A 19,087-nucleotide genomic window follows, 5' to 3' on the forward strand; every position below is an offset into this window, starting at 1 on the left:
CACCCCCCGAAGCAGCAGACCATCTTTAAAAAATGAAGCGTGTGTTGTGGGCTGTATTTGAAGACAGGGCTGCGTGTGCTGCTTGTTTTGTTTGAGATAAGGACGGAGATAAGTTGTCCTAACAAAGTGTCCACCTACATGTACAGTGGTTTCTAATGGGGAGGTGAAGATGCCGCTGCAGTGTCAGTGGCATGAGGCTGCAGGAGTCAACCAGGGCGGGAGTCAATGGGGTCTCCCCTCCGTGGTACCCTGCATTGACCTGCCCGGGCCCAAGACGGCACTGACTCCAGGGACAGACGTCAGGCAACAGGTGGTTTGCCACCCAGGCCACCATGACTCAAATTTGGTTCTTTTGCGAAGCCATAGTTCTCCTCCCCCTCTCAAAGAAATGGCGCCTGGGAAGGGAAACTTCGTGCTCAAACTCTCTAGGAGCCATTTCTCGAGCCCACCTTTCCTATTTTCTGAAGTCTCCTTTGCCAGCATCCCATTCACCTTCGGAAAGAACCAGGGGCGCTCTCTTCAGAGTCCAGAGAGCTCTGGGAGGCATGCGGGCAGCGTCAGAGTGGCCTCGCCTAGGCGGCCAGAGGAGCCCCCAGCCTCCCTCAAGTGGGCCTCAGGAACTCGGGGGGCCCAGGGGAAGCCTGGAAAACCGAACTTCGCCATCAGCCTTCCTTAGAGCGCTGGCTAAAGGAGAGGGGGGAAGGGCCCCCCAGCGGTCTTCCCCGCCCCCCTCCCGCCTCAGCACCTCTGCCATCCGCCTGCACCGCCCAAGAAAGCACCCAGAACGCGGCTGAGCTCGCCAGCTTCTCGCAGGCAGGGAGAGGGCATCCTGAGGGGCAGCTTCCCCCTCCAGCCCGCGTCTGACATCCCCACTCCCACCCAAGGATGCCGCTGCCGTGCCCTGTCCGCAGTCGCTGAATGTCACTGCTCCCTCTTCCTCCCGATCAGGGTAGACACAGCTCCCAAGGCGTCCCCCACCCCAAAACTGCCGCGATCGCCCGAGGGCGCAAGGCCTGGGCGAAGGACGAAGTTTGGGGCCCACAGCGACGGGAGGGGGGGCGCACTGGCGAGGACCGCACCTCAGTCCCAGCCCCGGCGGGCACACTCCCCTCCCCAAACGGCCCAGGCGTCCCCATCCTCCCGCGGACACCAGCGTCCCCGCCCTCCCCCGAGGGCGGTGAGAGGAGCCCCCCGGGGCGGAGGCAGGTACCCCCGGGGCGGAGACTGGGGCGGGCGGGGTCCGGGCTGCGCCCCCGGCCAGGCCGGGCGGGCTGGCGGGCGGCGCGGGGGGAGCGGGGCTGGGCGGCGCTGCCTCGGGCTCTGTGCGCTGCAGCCCGGAGCCGAGGAGGAGGAGGCGGAGGAGGAGAAGGAGGCGGCGGCGGTGGGTCCCGGGCGGGGGGAGCGCGGCGCTGCGGACCCGGGCGGCTGGCAAAGGACGAGGCGGAGGCTGAGGAAGGCAGCGGGGAGACCCAGGCTGCAGCAACAAAGGGCAGCGAGCGATTGGCCGCGCTGCAGGCGAGGTTAGCCGGGAACCGGGGTGGCCGGAGGCAGCGGCGAACGGTGCACGTGCTTGCAGACACGGGCGAGTGTGGAGCCGGGGGGTGCACACCCGGCGGGTAGGGGCTTGCTCCCCCGCGGCATGGGATGGCGAGGAGGTTGCAGCGACATCGTTCTGCCTGCACCCGGCCTGGGGCTGGCAGGGTAGGGGTCTGTTGGGGGGGAAGGATGCGAGCCAGGGGGCGGGCGAGTAGTCGCCCGGGACGGGACGGGAGAGAGGGTGGAGGAGGGGGCGGGATGGAACGCTCCGGGCGGCGCGCCCGTCCGCGCACTCCACCGAAGGAGCTGGCGACTGAGAACCTCGAATTTTAACTTCGCGTGCCCGCCCGCGCGCGCCCGCCCGCGCCCACCCCTAAATCCTGCGGCCGCCGCCAGCGATCAGCTCTCACACAAACTTTAGCTGCGGGCTAGGGGGTTTGGGGTTGAGTGGGGGAGGGGAGAGGGACAAGGCTTCCTGATTGACGTTGTCTGCAGCCAATAAGACCAAGCTCCTCTGCTGCGAGTAGACCCAATCCTTTCCTAGAGGTGGAGGGGGCGGGTAGGTGGAAGTAGAGGTGGCGCGGTATCTAGGAGAGAGAAAAGGGCTGGACCAATAGGTGCCCGGAAGAGGCGGGCCCAGCGGTCTGTTGATTGGTACTGGCAGTGGACCCTCCCCCGGGGTGGTGCCGGAGGGGGGGATGATGGGTCGAGGGGTGTGTCTATGTGGAAGGGAGATGACCGGCAGGAACCTGCCCCAATGGGCTGCAGAGTGGTTAGTGAGTGGGTGACGGATAGACCCGTAGGCCAACGGGTGGCCTTAGGTATCTTTGGTCTCCTCCAATGGAGCAGCGGCGGGGCGGGGCCGCGGCTCGGGTTTAATGAGACTCCATTGGGCTGTAATCAGTGTCATGTCGGATTCATGTCAACGACAACAACAGGGGGACACAAAATGGCGGCGGCTTAGCTCCTACCCCTGGCGGCGGCGGCAGCGGTGGCGGAGGCGACGGCACCTCCTCCAGGCGGCAGCCGCAGCTTCTTTCTCAGGCAGCGGCAGCGCCCCCGGCAGGCGCGGTGGCGGTGGCGCGCGGCCAGGTCTGTCACCCACCCCGCGCGTTCCCAAGGGGAGGAGACTGAGCGGGAGAGGGTAATAGACTGGGGGATCAGGGGCTTACGACGCCCCTCCCACAGGCCTCTGCGCGAGGGTCACCGCGGGGCCGCTCGGGGTCAGGCTGCCCCTGAGCGTGACGGTAGGGGGCGGGGGAAAGGGGAGGAGGGACAGGCCCCGCCCCTCGGCAGGGCCTCTAGGGCAAGGGGCGGGGCTCGAGGGCGGAGGGGGCGGGGCGAGATCGGGTGGGGCGTGGTTCGGGGAGTCGGAAGGCGGGGGGCCGAGAGGGAATTTCTGAGTGGGAGTGAACTGGTAGGAGCGGTGGTGGGGGGCCGGCGAGGGTGTGAGGAAGACTAGTGAGGGCTGAGTGGGATGGGAAGCTGGAGGTGTAGAAGCAGGTGCAGAGGGAGAGTTAGGGAGGGATGCAATTTGAGAGAAGTGGAAGGCGGACCGAGGGGTGTGTGAGGGCAGGTGAGATGATGCCGAAGGCGAGATTGCAGTTTTCTGGGGACCGAGTAGCGGGTTTGGGTGTGGTGGATGTGCAGTAGAGTTGAGGAAGCAGTGCAGAGTGTTGGGTTGGGGGAAGCATTGACCCATGTGAGGAGCAAGTATGATTGCAGTGACGGGAAAGAGGTGTCTGGGTGGATAGGCATGTTGGAATAAGAAGGTTTGATAGCTTTGGGATATGAAGTAATTTTTAAAACATGGAAAGATGGGATGGTTATGCTTGGGAGAGTTTCTGAAAGACGGTGCGAGGATAGCAGAGCAGACTTCAATGTGAAGGGTGGGGAGGGAGGCCGCTTAGAATTTGCAAAATACATCTGTGGCAGAAAGTCTCTTGGGGACAGGGGATTGGGAGGGGTGGGCAAATCGGCAGGTGTGAAGAAAGTGGGTGGGGCTGTACAGTAGTTTTGGGTGAATGTGATTTGGTGGACTGCGCCAGGGGTGAGGATGAGGCAAAGAAAGGTGTTAGTTTGGGAGACGAGTTGTTTGATAGGCTGGATTGATTTATTTTTTATAAAAATGAGAACGGGGTCTCATTAATGTTGACCAGGCTGCTCTCGAACTCCTGGGCTCAAGTGATCTGCCCACCTCTGCCTACCTGAGTGTTCAGATTACAGGTGTGAGCCACGGCTGGATTTATTATGTTAAACTTGATCTGGAGTCTTCAAGGGAGTGTGTGGGCAGCAAGGTATCCCAGGAAGAGAGACGCACCATACCTTGGGATAGGACATTTTGCCTAGTTTTGAATTTGCTAGTACTTTGCTATGGGCAGAGTACAGGGAGTTGTGGCAGATGACCAGACAAAGGCAGAGGAGGGGTTAGATTACAAATGGTATCCTATGCCTTATGAAGGAGTTTAAGCTCTGTTATTGGTAGAAGGTGATGGGACGTGCTAAAGAGAGTATTAGACAGAAGTTGTGAAGGGGTAGTGATAAAGAATTACAGATGGGGGAAACAGGAAGTGAAGACCAATGAACCAAGTATGTTTGGGGTTGGAGGTACCAAGGAAATTCAGGGTAGAGCATATGAAGACACATCCTATATGCAACAGAGGTGGAAGTAGCAAATGGGAATTAGTTGTGTTTGAATAGTCTTCATTCTGTGGAGCTCCAGGAAAGTTTTTTTTGGGAGAGAGGGACGGAGTCTCGCTCTGTTGCCAGGCTGGAGTGCAGTGGCATGATCTCGGCTCACTGCAACCTCTGCCTCCCAGATTCAAGTGATTCTCCCGCCTCAGCCTCCCGAGTAGCTGGGACTACAGGCCTGCGCCACCATGCCCAACTAATTTTTGTATTTTTAGTAGAGATGGGTTTTCACCATGTTGGCCAGTATGGTCTTGATCTCTTGACCTTGTGATTCGCCTACCTCGGCCTCACAAAGTGCTGGGATTACAGACATGAGCCACCGTACCTGGCCTTTTATTTTTTATTTATTTATTTTTTAAGCGCATTCTTCCTGTCTTAATTGTATACCCTAGATTTTCTGGCATAGCCTGGAAATAAAACACTCTATTCTTTTCTTAGTCATAAGTTCTTTACATATTTATCAAAATGAATTTGGGCAGTATTTTATGTTTTTAATAAGGAAAGGATAATACACATGTTTCTTCTTTCCCGAGAACTTCTACTAAGAGTTAAATGTTGGGGAGGTGTGTGGCCAGGCGCGGTGGCTCAAGCCTGTAATCCCAGCACTTTGGGAGGCCGAGGCGGGTGGATCACGAGGTCGAGAGATCGAGACCATCCTGGTCAACATGGTGAAACCCCGTCTCTACTAAAAATACAAAAAATTAGCTGGGCATGGTGGCTCGTGCCTGTAATCCCAGCTACTCAGGAGGCTGAGGCAGGAGAATTGCCTGAACCCAGGAGGCGGAGGTTGCAGTGAGCCGAGATCACGCCATTGCACTCCAGCCTGGGTAACAAGAGCGAAACTCTGTCTCAAAAAAAAAAAAAAAAAAAAAAAAAAAAAAAGTTAGGGAGGTGAAGAGATGGTTTAAGAAAAAAAAAAAAAAGAAAAGATAGAGACAGAGATTTTAACATTAAAGGAGGAATTTAGGGAATGGCTGATGGTAATGACATGGTTGGCAGAGGAAGTTTTGCTTCCTAGCCACATGTAGGCTTCTGAGTAGAGTGGATATTATGTCATTGCTATTATAGCGTGTGTTTATTTCACACACTGCTTGTGAAGATTACGTGGAAACTGTCAGATGTGAGGCATAGCATGAATGAAAGGTAAATAGGATGAGTATTGAAAAGTAGATGAGAAAGTATGACAATTTTAATGTGCTTCAGCAACTCTCATGGACTTTCACATACTAATTAATGGAAGAGGTAACTTAGTGATCTGGCTTTCAGTCTCCTAGTTCTCTATAGTGTACTTTCAGTTTTCCATGTGCCTACACATGCCTACATTTGTGTTGAGAGAAAAGGAGGCGCCGGGCGCGGTGGCTCACGCCTATAATCCCCGCACTTTGGGAGGCTGAGGCAGACGGATCACCTGAGGTTAGGAGATCAGCCTGACCAATACGGTGAAACCCTGTCTTGATTTAAAAAAAAGAAAAAAAGAAAGAAAAAAAGAAAAAAGGAAAGGAGGCCTTCTCTTCCTGGTTCTTTCTTCCCGTAGTCGGGAAAAGCTGGGTTGAGAGGGTGAAAAAGAAAAAAAAAAAACGAGAGGGAGAGAAAAGGAAATAGTTTCTTTCTTTCTTTTTCTTTCCTTTTTTTTTTTTTTTTTTTTGACAGAGTCTTGCTCTGTTGCCCAGGCTGGAGTGCAGTGGCACTATCTCAGCTCACTGCAACCTCTACCTCCTGGGTTCAAGTGATTCTCCTGCCTCAGCCTCCCAAGTAGCTGGGATTACAGGCATGTGCCCAGCTAATTTTTGTGTTTTTAGCCATGTTGCCCAGACTGGTCTCAAACTCCTGACCTCAGGTGATCCACCCACCTCAGTTTCCCAGAGTGCTAGGATTACAGGTGTGAGCCACCGTGCCTGGCCTAAAGAAATAGTTTTACCTAAGTATAATTTTAAGTAAGTAGGAATGTGTGAGCTGTAGTAATCAGTCTTTGTTGCAGAGGGGTAAATGAGGCATGGATGGGAGAAGTGGGGTGATGGAATATTTCTTCCCTGTAATACCTGAATTTACATTTCCAAAGCACCCTTAAGCACCTTTTTATAGGACTCCCATGATCTACTGATACCTGTTTTCTGGCAGACTCCAGAAAGAGAATACACCACAATTTTTGTAACATCCATTCCATTGTTGCTGAATATTTGAGTTGTTTCAAGTTTGGGGCAATTGAAAACAAAGCTGCTATGAGCATTCCTATACCTGTCATCTGGTGCCCATGTGCACACGTTTCTCTAAGGTATACACCTAGGAATGAAATTGCCGGTTTATAGCTAGGGTGACCACTTATCCTGGTTTTTGCTTATTTTCCCAGTGTAACTCTAACACTTTTAGTTTTCAGAAGTATCTAGGTTTAGATGACGAATTGTATGGTTACCCTAGTCATAAGGTATGCTTGTCTCTTCATCTTTACTAAGTACCAAACTCTTCTAAAGTATTGTATCATGTTACACTACTTCCAGCAATACGTGAGCTCCCTTGCTTCTCAACCTTCTCCAACCTCAGCCTTTTTAGCTTTTAAAATTTTAACCAATATGGTAAATTTTGCACTTGCTTGATAAGTAATCAGATTGCATAGCTCTTCATATATTTTTTTAGCCATTTAGTTAGTCTCATTTCCTTTTCTTTCTTTCTTTCTTTCTTTCTTTCTTTTTCTTTCTTTCTTTCTTTCTTTTTTTTTTTTTTTTGAGTCAAAGTCTTGCTTTGTTGCCCAGGCTAGAATGCAGTCACACGATCTTGGCCCACTGCAACCTCCATCTCCTGGGTTCAAGCAATTCTCCTACCTCAGCTTCCTGAGTAGCTGGGATTACAGGCGTGCACCACCACACCCAGCTAATTTTTGTATTTTTAGTAGAAATGGGGTTTCACCATGTTGGTCAGGCTGGTCGCGAACTCCTCCTGACCTTATGATCCGCCCGCCTTGGCCTCCCAAAGTGCTGGGATTACAGTTGTGAGCCATCGTGTGGCCAGATATCCTCATTTATAAAGTTCTGTTCAAGTCTTTCCCACCCTGCTTTTAAAAATTAGACCTTGTATCTTTTATTGCTGTTTAGAAGTTCTTTATTTATTGTAAATACAAGTCCTTTGTCGTGAGTGTATGTTGCAAATATTGTGACTTACCTTTTTATCTCTATATGGTATCTTTTAATCAACAGAAGTTCTTAATTTTAATGGAGTCAAATTTATTGGTCTTTATGGTTAGTGCCTTTTGTGCCTTGTTTTAAGACTTTTCCTACCCTGAGATCAAGAAGATAGTCTTCTATGCAGTATTATCTTTAAAAAGCTTTGTTGACCTTAAACAATATGTAACTATGAGTAAAATACACTCTTCTGGACCCCAGCCTCACCATTATGACTGTATTTGTGCTTTCCTTCACTTGTTTCTATTCTCTGTCTTGAATTTTTACTTCTTTGCAGCTGTAACTAAGAGCCAGGTGCTGACTTCTCCTGTCTCTTAGGAGAAAATGGTCATATAGACAGAAGTTCAGCCAGATTAGATTTTATAGGTCTCCAGCTGACTGTATTGCCCTTTTCCCTTTTATGAGCTAGCATTTTATTGTGTTCCTGTTATGTGTCTGCCACCATCCTTGCTTCTTTCATATTTGTTATCTAAGTGATTCCTCTTAACAGTTCTGTAAAACAGAGTAGTATTCTCATTTTTACAGAAGAGAAAACGGAGACTTATATTGATTTAGTAACACATCCAATATCCGCTAGCCTGGGTAGCTAGCAAAGTGGGGACTGGATCCCTGACTCTCTGATACATCCCATCACAGCACCCCTACTTGTTGAATAAAATGTCAGAAACCTGTTTTTTGATAATATTCAAAACCAAAAAGAATGACTTTCTTCCTCTTAATGTAACATGCCTTAACTAAGGCACGCAAAGCTAACTATTGTGAAATTGGATAAAATACCTCTCTCTCTATAGCCAGTGGTCCTTAAGTGGTCATGGATGTATGACAGAAGGTCTGTTAACCCTTGAAAATGTATGCCAGTGTATGTAGGTACATGTGCTTATTTTTTATTTTATTTATTTATTTATTTTTTTGAGACGGAGTTTTGCTCTTGTTACCCAGGCTGGAGTGCAATGGTGTGATCTTGGCTCACCGCAACCTCTGCCTCCCGGGTTCAGGCAATTCTCCTGCCTCAGCCTCCTGAGTAGCTGGGATTATAGGCACACACCACCATGCCCAGCTAATTTTTTGTATTTTTAGTAGAGACAGGGTTTCACAATGTTGACCAGGATGGTCTCGATCTCTTGACCTCGTGATCCACCCGCCTCGGCCTCCCAAAGTGCTGGGATTACAGGCGTGAGCCACCGCGCCCGGCCATGTGCTTATTTTTTAAAGTAGAGCTAGAATATTATAATTCATGAGACTCTCATAGAGGAACCTGAATTTTTCAGGGTATCTGGATATCTGGTCAGAAGACATCTGTAATACAGTTAATAGTGAATCCTGGAATCATCTGTCTTTTCAGAAGAATTTTTAAAAAGTTAAGATGTCGCCAGGCACAGTGGCTCATGCCTATAATTCTGGCACTTTGGGAGGCCAAGGCAGGTGGATTACTTGAGGTCAGGAGTTTGAGACCAGCCTGGTCAACATGGTGAAACCTTGTCTCTGCTGAAAACACAACAAATTAGCTGGGCATGGTGGCATGTTCCTGTAATCCCAGCTACTGGGGAGGCTGAGGAAGGAGAATCACTTGAACCTGGGAGGCGAAGGTTGCAGTGAGCCGAGATTGCACCACTGCACTCCAGCCTGGGAGACAGAATGAGACCCTGTGTCAAAAAAAAGTTAAGATGTCAGATTTTTCTCAGCCAGGTGCAGTGGCTCATGCTTGTAATCCTACTGTTTTGGGAGGCTACAGTGAAAGGATCCCTTGAGCCCAGGAGTTCAAGACATGCCTGGGCAACATGGTGAGACCCCCGTGTCTATTTTTGTTTATTTATTTAGTTAGTTTGTTTTTTTGTATCACTGTTTTTTTTTAAAAATTTATTTATTTATTTATTTGAGACCAAGTTTTGTTCTTGTTGCCCAGGCTGGAGTGCAATGGCATAATCTTGGTTCACTGTAACCTCTGTCTCCTGGGTTCAAGCAATTCTCCTGCCTCAGCCTCCCAAATAGCTTAGATTATAGGTATACGCCACTATGCCTGGCTAATTTTTTGTGTTTAGTAGAGATGAGGTTTCACCATGTTGGTCAGGCTGGTCTCAAACTGCTGACCTCAGGTGATCCACCTGCCTTGGCCTCCTAAAGTGCTGGGATTACAGGCGTAAGCCACTATGCCTGGCCTTGTATCTCTATTTAAAATTAAAAAAAAAAAAAAAGGTTTTTTTCTTAATAAATTATTCTCAGCCTTTGTCATCAAAAACCAACAAAAGCTAATTTGTAATTAGGGAGAAATCTAGGATTGGATAAGAGGTTTTAAATGCTAAAAAAAGGCACTCTAAATTTAGTTGATTATTTCTTAAGTGAAAGTGCTTAGTTATAATATCATCATACTAATCAGTGTACCCTGGCTCCAAAGGCCTGATGACTTCAAATGACTTTTCATCTTGTCTCTAAATTCCTCTGTTTTACAAGGGATCAGATTTCCTGTGAGGTTCCTGACAGTGTGATTAAATTTTAGAGACTGAAACTATTGAGCACTTAAATGCAGGGATGACTATGCAAACCTAATTCATGGGTTTCACCAGGAGATTTGGGACATGTCTCTACTAATTTATGATGATGATGTTGAAACTAATCTTTGCTAGGGATTATGGAAGCCATAATAGTTTATTGATGGTTCAGTTATTGTTTGTTGAAGCACATTTAGACAATTACAGTTTAATGACATAACAAGGATATTGTCAACTAGGAAAGCATGACATGAAAAATTAAACTTCCAATTAATATAATATGTATTAGTTGAAATAATAATTTTTATGGTGATTTAGCCTCTTAGAAATCCTTGGAAAACATTATTAGCTTATGAATTGAAAACTCTCTGTGTTAATGAGTAATGGGAAAGAACTTAGTGTTACTCTAAAAAGATGGGGAATTAAATATTCAGTTCAACTAACGTTTATTGAGTGCCTGCTCTGGGCTTGCTGCTGAGTTAGGCTCATAAATGCAAGTTGAACAAGATTGATGTTTGGAGAGATGAAATACTGGTTGCTTTTATTTTTTCTTTCAATCACCATTCCCTCCAGAGTAGATGGATATTATTGCCAGAGTGATTCAAACATTCAGCAGGGTTTTGTGTGTGTGTGTGTGTGTGTGTGTGTGTGTGTGTGCGCGCGCGCGCATGCCCTTCACTGTACATTATGGTGTCACCTGCCTCTGCAATGGCTTCCTATTCATCTGTCACATCCTCTTGTCTTATTCTCCTGAGTAGCTGCGTCTACAGGTGTACACCACCACACCCAGCTAATTTTTTACTTTTGTAGAGATGGAGGTCTTACAGTGTTGCCTAGGCTTGTCTCGAACTCCTGGCCTTCAGCACTCCTCCTGTCTCGGCCTCCCCAAGTGCTGAGATTAGAGGCATGAGCCACTGTGCCTGGCCCAGCTTAATTTCTTTATCCTTCTTCAGCATTTACCTGTTCTAGTCAGGCACATGGACTTGGTGTCCCTTTTGTTTGACAGCTCATTCTTTTTTTTTTTTTTTTTTTGAGAAGACATCTTGCTCTGTCGCCAGGCTAGAGTGCAGTGGCACGATCTTGGCTACTGCACCTTCCCTCCACCTCCTGGGTACATCAATTCTCCTGCCCCAGCTTCCCAAGTAGCTGGCATTATGGGCATGCACCACCATGCCCAGCTGATGTTTTGTGTTTTAGTAGAGATGGGGTTTCACCGCATTGACCAGGATGGCCTTGATCTCCTGACCTTGTGATCTGCCCGCTTCAGCCTCCCAAAGTGCTGGGATTACAGGTGTGTGCCACCGTGCCCGGGGAACAGCTCATTCTTAGCCTCTGTTCTTTCACTTTGATTTCCTTCATTCATTCCCTGATACATTTATTTAGCAAATAGGCATTGAACCCCTCTTATGATCAAGTTGTGGTCTTGGGAATCTTAGGGTGTTCAAAGATGACTCAAGCATGAATCCTGTTTTTAAAAATTTTACAATGTAAAATTCTTTATAAGTGGGCGCGGTTGCTCACACTTATAATCCCAGCACTTTGGGAGGCCAGGGCGGGCAGATCACTTGAGGTCAGCAGTTCGAGACCAACCTGGCCAACATGGTGAAACCCCATCTCAAAAAAAAAAAACCAAAAAACAAAACAACAACAAAAAAGAATTTTACAGTGTAGTAGGGATGACAAGGTTAATACATAAGTAAGCATAATACAAAGTGAGAAATGAATGTCAAAACAGTAAAAAAGCTAAAAGCTTCCTGTTAGACAGAGATGTTAGGGCTTTTGAGAAGTTGTTTGCACTGGGCCATGGAGGATTTGAATTTGGGCCAAGGGACGGGACACTTATCCAGGCTCAGCATTGTCTTTCAAGGTCCAGATTTAGTCCCATCCATCCAAGAGATGTTCCATCCATCCTCCACATGATTTCAGCAAGGTGGTATACTCACAGTTGTTTCCAGACTTCTTCCTTCTATAATCAGTGGAACACTTTGTAAAACAGTTAAAGTGGAGCTGCACTGTTGGGTTCAAGGTGCTGTGATGGCCCAAAGTTTAACTCATAAGGGGTACCTGCAGGTAATACTCAAGGTTTAATTCCTCACAAGCGATCCAAAGAGCCTAGTCTGAAAACCACTGAAGAGACAGAAAGTGTTTAGGCTTTGGCATCTAAATGAAAACCTTTCATGACTTAATGGCTCTGAGATCTTAGTCAAATGGAGCAACAATGCTACCTTACAGGATTGTTTTAAGGTTTCCTGATAAGCTATGTAAAATACCTGGCCCACAATAGGGGTCAGGAAGTAGTTGATATTATTATTATAGTTCAGTGCTTTGTTCTTTCTTTTTTTTAAAGCACAGGTTATTGAGGTGAACCTCATATAACATAAAATGAAAAAAACATTAAAAAGTGAACAAATCAGTAGCATTTAGTACATTCAGTGTTGTGTCACCACTGCCACTGTCAAGTTCCAAAAACATTTCCATTGATCCCAAATAAAACCTTTTACCCAGGCTGGGAGCGGTGGCTCATGCCTGTAATCCCAGCACTTTGGAAGGCTGGGGTGGGCAGATCATGAGGTCAAGAGTTCAAGACAAGCCTTTAGTAGAAACCCCATCTCTACTAAAAATACAAAAATTAGCCCTATGTGGTGGTGGGCACCTGTAGTCTCAGCTATTTGGGAGACTGAGGCAGGAGAATCTCTTGAACCCGGAAGGCGGAGCTTGCAGTAAGTTGAGATTGCGCCACTGCACTCCAGCCTAGGTGACAGAACGGGATTATGTGTCAAAAAACAAAACAAAACAAAACAAAACCTTACCCAATCAGCAGTTTTCTAGCTATGTCCCTGAGACCCCATGTTTCATATGAATGAAATTTGATGTGTTGCCTTTGTGTCTGGCTTCTTTCACAACATAATATTTTTGAGGCCCATCCACGTTGTAGTAGCATGTATCGAAGCTTCATTGATTTTTATACTTGTATAGTATTCCAGGGTATGGATGTACCACATTTTGTTTATCTGTTCATCTGTTGATGGACATTTGGGCAGTTTACACCTTTTGGCTATTGTGAATAGTATTGTTATAAACATGAGTGTATGTGTACTTATTTTAATATCTGCTTTCAATTCTTGTGAGTCTATACCTAGAAATGGAATTACAGAACCATATGGTAATTCTGTGTTTAACTTTTTGAGGAACTGCCAAACAATGCTTTGTTATTTCTTTTCTTTCCTTTTTTGAGACATAGTTTCACTGTTGTTGCTCAGGCTGGAGTGCAATAGTGCAGTCCCAGCTCACCACAGCTTCTGCCTCCCAGGTTAAAGCAATTCTCCTGCCTTAGCCTCTCAGTAGCTGGGATTACAGGCATGTGCCACCATGCCTGGTTAATTTTTTGTATTTTTAGTAGAGACGGGGTTTCTTTATGTTGGTCAGACTGGTCTCGAACTCCCAACCTCAGGTGATCCACCCACCGCAGCCTCCTAAAGTGCTGGGATTACGGTGAATCATTGTGCCTGGCCTGCTTTGTTAGTGCTTAATTGCTTCTCTTATATGTTCTGTCTCCAGCTTTGCTTTGTATTCCCCATAGTACCTACCACAGGGCTGCATGCAGGGAATATCATCTCGCTAAATATTTGTTGGTTTTTCTTTGATTAGTACTTATAACCTCACCTCCCAGTTTGCATGTTTTGGGCCTGAAGCATTGATTTCAGAGGAAATAGATGCATCCAGGATTTGAAAGATAACAAATATCACCATATGGGTGATGTTTGATGTTGTCAGACAGCAGATATTTGTTAACCAAGGACACTATTTGAGAAACTCTGCCAATAACCTGAGCTGGGTGTTGATAGAAAAATAAGTCAAGGTCCCTTACCCTGAATAGTTCTGTTCTGTTTCAGAAGATACTGCTAAGTAAGATTTGTGGATGCTCACTCAGTTACACAATGGGCTTTGAAGAAATCCAGGTTTTCTGACAGTGATCCCTTTGGGAAAAAAAAAAAGAAAGAAAAAGCCAAGAGCTTATGAAAGTAAGAGATAAAAATAACTGTTAGCAAGTAAAACTCAGGATGACAAAAGTGTAAACTCTATTATTAATCTTTGTTTTTTTTCTACCACTGTTTTTTGGCTCATCCGTAATCTCATGACTTGAGTGTTATGACATTGGTTTTGAAACAACACACACAGCTTTAATAAAAGCTTAGTGGAGGCCTCGCATAATACTTATGATCCAGGATATTTTGACTGTTCTTATGCTGACATGAATATTTCTGAATAGTGTTGATGTTTATGTAATACCAGTGAAGCTAAAAGCTCAGTGCTGGACTAAGCATTTCTCTAGATATGTTTAGAATATTTGTAATGAATGATGTAAATAGTGTTATATTATAAGACTGTATGATACAACCGTATAATTTCCTGATATTTTGTAGTTAAAAATAAAATGATTCACAGCCCTAGAAAATAGAATAATTTAATTCAATGTAGCATAAATCCCCAGAATTAATTTAGGATGATTTGCTACCTTTTTGATAGCCCTTTAGTCCAACTTTCAAGTTTTTATAGAAAAAACGAAAAGAGAATAATGATTTTAGGGTTTTAGCTTGTGATAGAATGTCCTATCTACATATGAAACAAATCCCAGTGCTCTGAAAAGAGAAATGGTGTGGATAATTCCGAATTAGGAAAAAAAAATTTCTATTTGGCGTTTGATGAATTATGCATTTTTTTTTTTAATTCCTGTGGATTTGTCTTTCCAGTTAGATACTGCTTAGGTTAAAATGAAATTGGTTTTCAATCTATTCTCTTGCTTATACCAATTTACAGTAGGGCCAGTGGGATGTTGGAAACAAATCAGCCTAAGATTAAAAAATTTGTAGTAGATAATATACAAAGTGGATAATATACATGTGTTTAGTTGAGTATTGGCTACAGATAAGAGACTTCTGATTTTGTTCCTCTCCTGGCTGTGTATTTTTTTTTAAACACTGTGATTCTGCTTGTAGCAAAGAGCTGCTGAGTTACATCTGCTTCTGCCTAATTAACTCTGTTGGTTGGTGTCAGATGAGAGCTAATTTTGAGATTAAATTGAGGAGTGGGGTGTGTGTCATGGCTGGGGGAGGGGAGAAGGAGGATCTGAGGTGGCTTGATTGTTGTACATAAGATCAAAATGTAGTTATTCACAGTTGTTCTTTTAAATGTATTTTTTGCTTTTCAAGTAAAAAGAATCACTGCTGTTCTAAAGTGTGACTTGTGTCAATACATATTTGCTATTATGGAAACTGGTACATCTTTCTTGTAGGTGAGCTTATTGGTCATATCTAGGTAGTCCGTTCAACACCTAAGTCCCTAGTGGCCTTTGGGACAAACAGTGAATACTGCCCAGAAAGTGAATGCTGACCTTAAAACAACTTTTGACTTTATCTTTTTTTTCAGGTAAATGTTATATCTGTTTGGCTATTTGAGTCGTAGTGGGTTTTGTTTTTGTTTTTTTTTTTTCCATGATGAGATTCTTTCTTTGGAATTTATCACAAACCTGATTTTTAAAATTTGAACAGATCTGGGCTTAAGGATGAAATTTACTTCCTTAGGCACTTGGCTGGGGTCCTCGGGGCTTCATTTTCTGTCTCAAGTTCCATGCTTATAAGAATCTTTCAGTGGTCTGAAATAATTAATATAACACCCAATGTAGTATAATAACTCATTGGAGCTGTTTGTCTTGAATGGTTGTGCCGATCCATGAATGGTTGCTGAATTTAAGGATGTCCTTATGTCCAAATGAAGATTTTCTTTTTTCTTTTGGCAGATTTGCCTGAAGACCTGGATAATCTCGATTTTTGTCATGGACTGTTAAAACGTTTGAAGTTCCAATTCTGGTACTTTCCCTTATTTTGTTACATTTTTAAGATATAAAATGATAGTCTTACTGAAATGTGTTGGTAATGGATATAAATGATTGTTTAATGGGTAAAAATGATTGTGGGTAAAGATTGTCGGCTGGGTGCAGTGGCTCACGCCTGTAATCCCAGCACTTTGGGAGGCTGAGGTGGGCGGATCACAAGATTAGGAGTTTGAGAGCAGCCTGACCAACATGGCAAAACTTCGTTTCTACTAAAAATACAAAAATTAGCCAGGGGTGGTGGCGGGCGCCTGTAATCCCAGCTACTCAGGAGGCTGAGGCCGGCGAATCGCTGGCACCTGGGAGGTGGAGGTTGCAGTGAACCGAGATCCAGTCATTGCACTTCAGCCTGGACAACAAGAGCAAGGCTCCGTCTCAAAAAAAAAAAAAAAAAGGGCCGGGCGCGGTGGCTCAAGCCTGTAATCCCAGCACTTTGGGCGGCTGAGGCGGGTGGATCACGAGGTCAAGAGATCGAGACCATCCTGGTCAACATGGTGAAACCCCGTCTCTACTAAAAATACAAAAAAAAATTAGCTGGGCATGGTGGTGCGTGCCTGTAATCCCAGCTACTCAGGAAGCTGAGGCAGGAGAATTGCCTGAACTCAGGAGGCGGAGGTTGCGGTGAGCCGAGATCGCGCCATTGCTCTCCAGCCTGGGTAACAAGAGCGAAACTCCGTCTCAAAAAAAAAAAAAAAAAAAAAAAAGATTGTGGCAAAAGCATGTCATGAAGGTATATTTTGGGTATCTATTAGTTATGAAATGCTTTTTTTTTTTTTGAGATGGAGTTTTGCTCTTGTTGTCCAGGCTGGAGTGCAGTGGTGCGATCTCGGCTCACTGCCACCCGTGCCTCCCCGGTTCAAGTGGTTCTCCTGCCTCAGCCTCCTGAGTAGCTGGGATTACAGGCATGTGCCACCACTTCCGTCTAATTTTTTGTATTTTTAGTAGAGATGGGGTTTCACTATGTTGGCCAGGCTGGTCTCAAACTCCTGACCTCATGTGATCCACCCATCTCAGCCTCCCCAAGTGCTGGGATTACGGGGGTGAGCCACTTCAGCCTAGCCACGCATTTTGTTTTAATACGTGTTCATTTGCTTGTGTAACCAAAACACCTAAAAGCAACTTGGCAATATTGGACACTTTTCCTGTGACCTCTTCTACTTTCTGCAGTTATATTTTATACAGTCAAATTAAATTAGTTGTGATTCATACTGAATAAATGATGAAAGATTAAATAATTGCTTGGATACAGTGAAATATCTTCTAATGAAATTTTGCCTGAAACCATTTTACTTTGGAAAGATCAATTTCCTGTTCCAAACGTACTGACACAGAATGATTCCTGTGTTCTATCCTGAAAGTGGTTGCACTGTAAAAGCCAGTGATTTCATTCCTAATCACACTGTGTTCCAACTCTTAACATTTTTGTCAAGGGTTTATATAATGACACAAAAGGGAGTACTTATTAGATTGTAGAAGACATAGATGACAGAATCAAGATTCAAAACAATCTTTAGCAGGTTGGAAGATAGACTTAAGTCAACTAGATGAAATTGAACTGTAATACACTTTAGATTCCAGCGTATCAGTTTGCAAAAGGAAATGAGTGGGAAGATTCAACTTGACAGTACTTTTTGAAAAAAGATCTGGGAGTTTTAGTTGGACTGCATGCCCAGCATGACCACTTCTGTGGCAGGGGTCTTGAGGAAGTTCCTGTAATTTGGGTTGCATTTATAATTGCATGAGTGAACTGTCTGATTTTAAGATGGCCATTAGCCAAACTAGTGAGCAACCAAGAGAAGGTGGTGCTTTGAAACCATGTGATAGGTGGAAGGGTTAAGGAACTGGGATATGAATGGTCTAAGGTATGGTTGGAGGTAGCATGGGGTTTGGTTGTTAGCGAGTTTCAAAAGGTTCTTGTTTTCAGACATCTGAAGGCCTGTCATTGAATAAATATTAAGAATTGTTTTGGGATTGTTCCAGGGAATAGGACTAGTGGGTAGAAGTTATGGGGTGTCACATTTTTGCTTGGCTGAGCGAGAAATATAGCTAGAGCTTTGCAACAGTGGGGTGAGCTGCCTCAAAAAGTGACAAATTATCAATCACTGGAAGTATTTTAAAAATGTGAAGACTCGGTGCACATCTGTTTGGGATATTGGGCAGGGATCTTTTATTGGATAACTAGAGGTTAGACTAGATGACCTCTACAGTCTCTTTAGCCCCAAGTTTCTGAATCTGAGGGGAAAATCAGTAGAGTGAATTTACAGCTTACTGATCACAGGGGAACAATCTTGTTTAAACTGCCTCTTTCAAAGTGGCATTTTTGAGTTGGCATTTAAAACTGTACCATTTGAACAGGTATAGTTCAATGATCCAATTGTTTTTCAGCAACATTCCAGGATCTCTGAGAGCAAATACTATATTCTTCAGTATATCTGGCTAAAGTTTTTAAGGAAAGATACTATTTTATCCTTTTAGGTATTTTCTGTCTAAATACATAACCAGAGATATCTTTAATTTTGTATTTTATTAGAAAATGTTTGAAGTATGTAGACATTGCGTTTGATGAAAGTGGTAACTACTGTATATTGGATATTAGATAATTTGTACATTTAATCCTCTCAATAATCCTGTAAGAGATTTACTAGTATTGCCTACAAATAAAGTGACTGAAGCTTAAGTTACTTACCCAAGGGTTTCTTCCACTAGACATGTGGTAGAGCTTGGGTTCAGGCCCATATTGGTTTTTTTGCAAAGACAGAACTAGCTAGAGCAGGCAGTTGTGGCTCAGGTAAGAACAGTGATGGACTTAGTTGGATTTTAGAATTGGCTGGGCGCAGTGGCCCACACCTGTGACTCTAGCACTTTGAGAGGCTGAGGCAGGAGGATCACGTGAGGTCAGGAGTTTGAGACCAGCCTGGCCAAAATGAAAAAACTCCATCTGTACTAAAAATGCAAAAATTAGCTGGGTGTGGTGGCACATGCCTCTAATCTCAGCTACTTGGGAGGCTGAGGCAGGAGAATACTTGAACCCAGGAGGCAGAGATTGCAGTGAGCTGAGATTGCACCACTGCATTCCAGCCTGGGTGACAGAGCAAGACTCTGTCTCAACAACAGCAACAACAACAAAAGAATTAATAAGAATTAATGGTGTTTGAGTCTTAAATCTGTTATTGATTCTTACCTTGGGTGAATTCCATCTTCTCCTGAGCCTCAGTTTACCCACAGAGTTGTCCTGGAGTTTAGGTGACAAGTTACATATGAGCACACGCTGTACACTTTAAACTATAAAAAGAATTTAGAAGTGGATGTTA

General features: G+C 45.1%; 1 protein-coding gene across 10 annotated transcripts in view; it reads left to right on the top strand.

Moving 5' to 3' along the window:
* Positions 1-1,323: 1,323 nt before the first annotated feature.
* KAT6B (lysine acetyltransferase 6B) overlaps positions 1,324-19,087 on the top strand; it is a 211,371-nt gene continuing 193,607 nt past the window's right edge. For 3 of the 10 annotated variants that reach the window (XM_074382431.1, XM_074382434.1, XM_074382435.1), the window contains exons 1-2: positions 1,324-1,520; positions 15,684-15,753. The gene's annotated coding sequence lies outside the window, so the exon portion shown is untranslated. Of the gene's footprint in view, positions 1,521-2,171; positions 2,629-15,683; positions 15,754-19,087 lie in introns of those variants that run through there. The other 7 variants (XM_003939781.4, XM_074382433.1, XM_010350479.3 and 4 more) reach the window with 7 other exon arrangements.

Source organism: Saimiri boliviensis, chromosome 12, assembly GCF_048565385.1.
Source record: "Saimiri boliviensis isolate mSaiBol1 chromosome 12, mSaiBol1.pri, whole genome shotgun sequence".
Lineage (NCBI taxonomy): Eukaryota > Metazoa > Chordata > Mammalia > Primates > Cebidae > Saimiri > Saimiri boliviensis.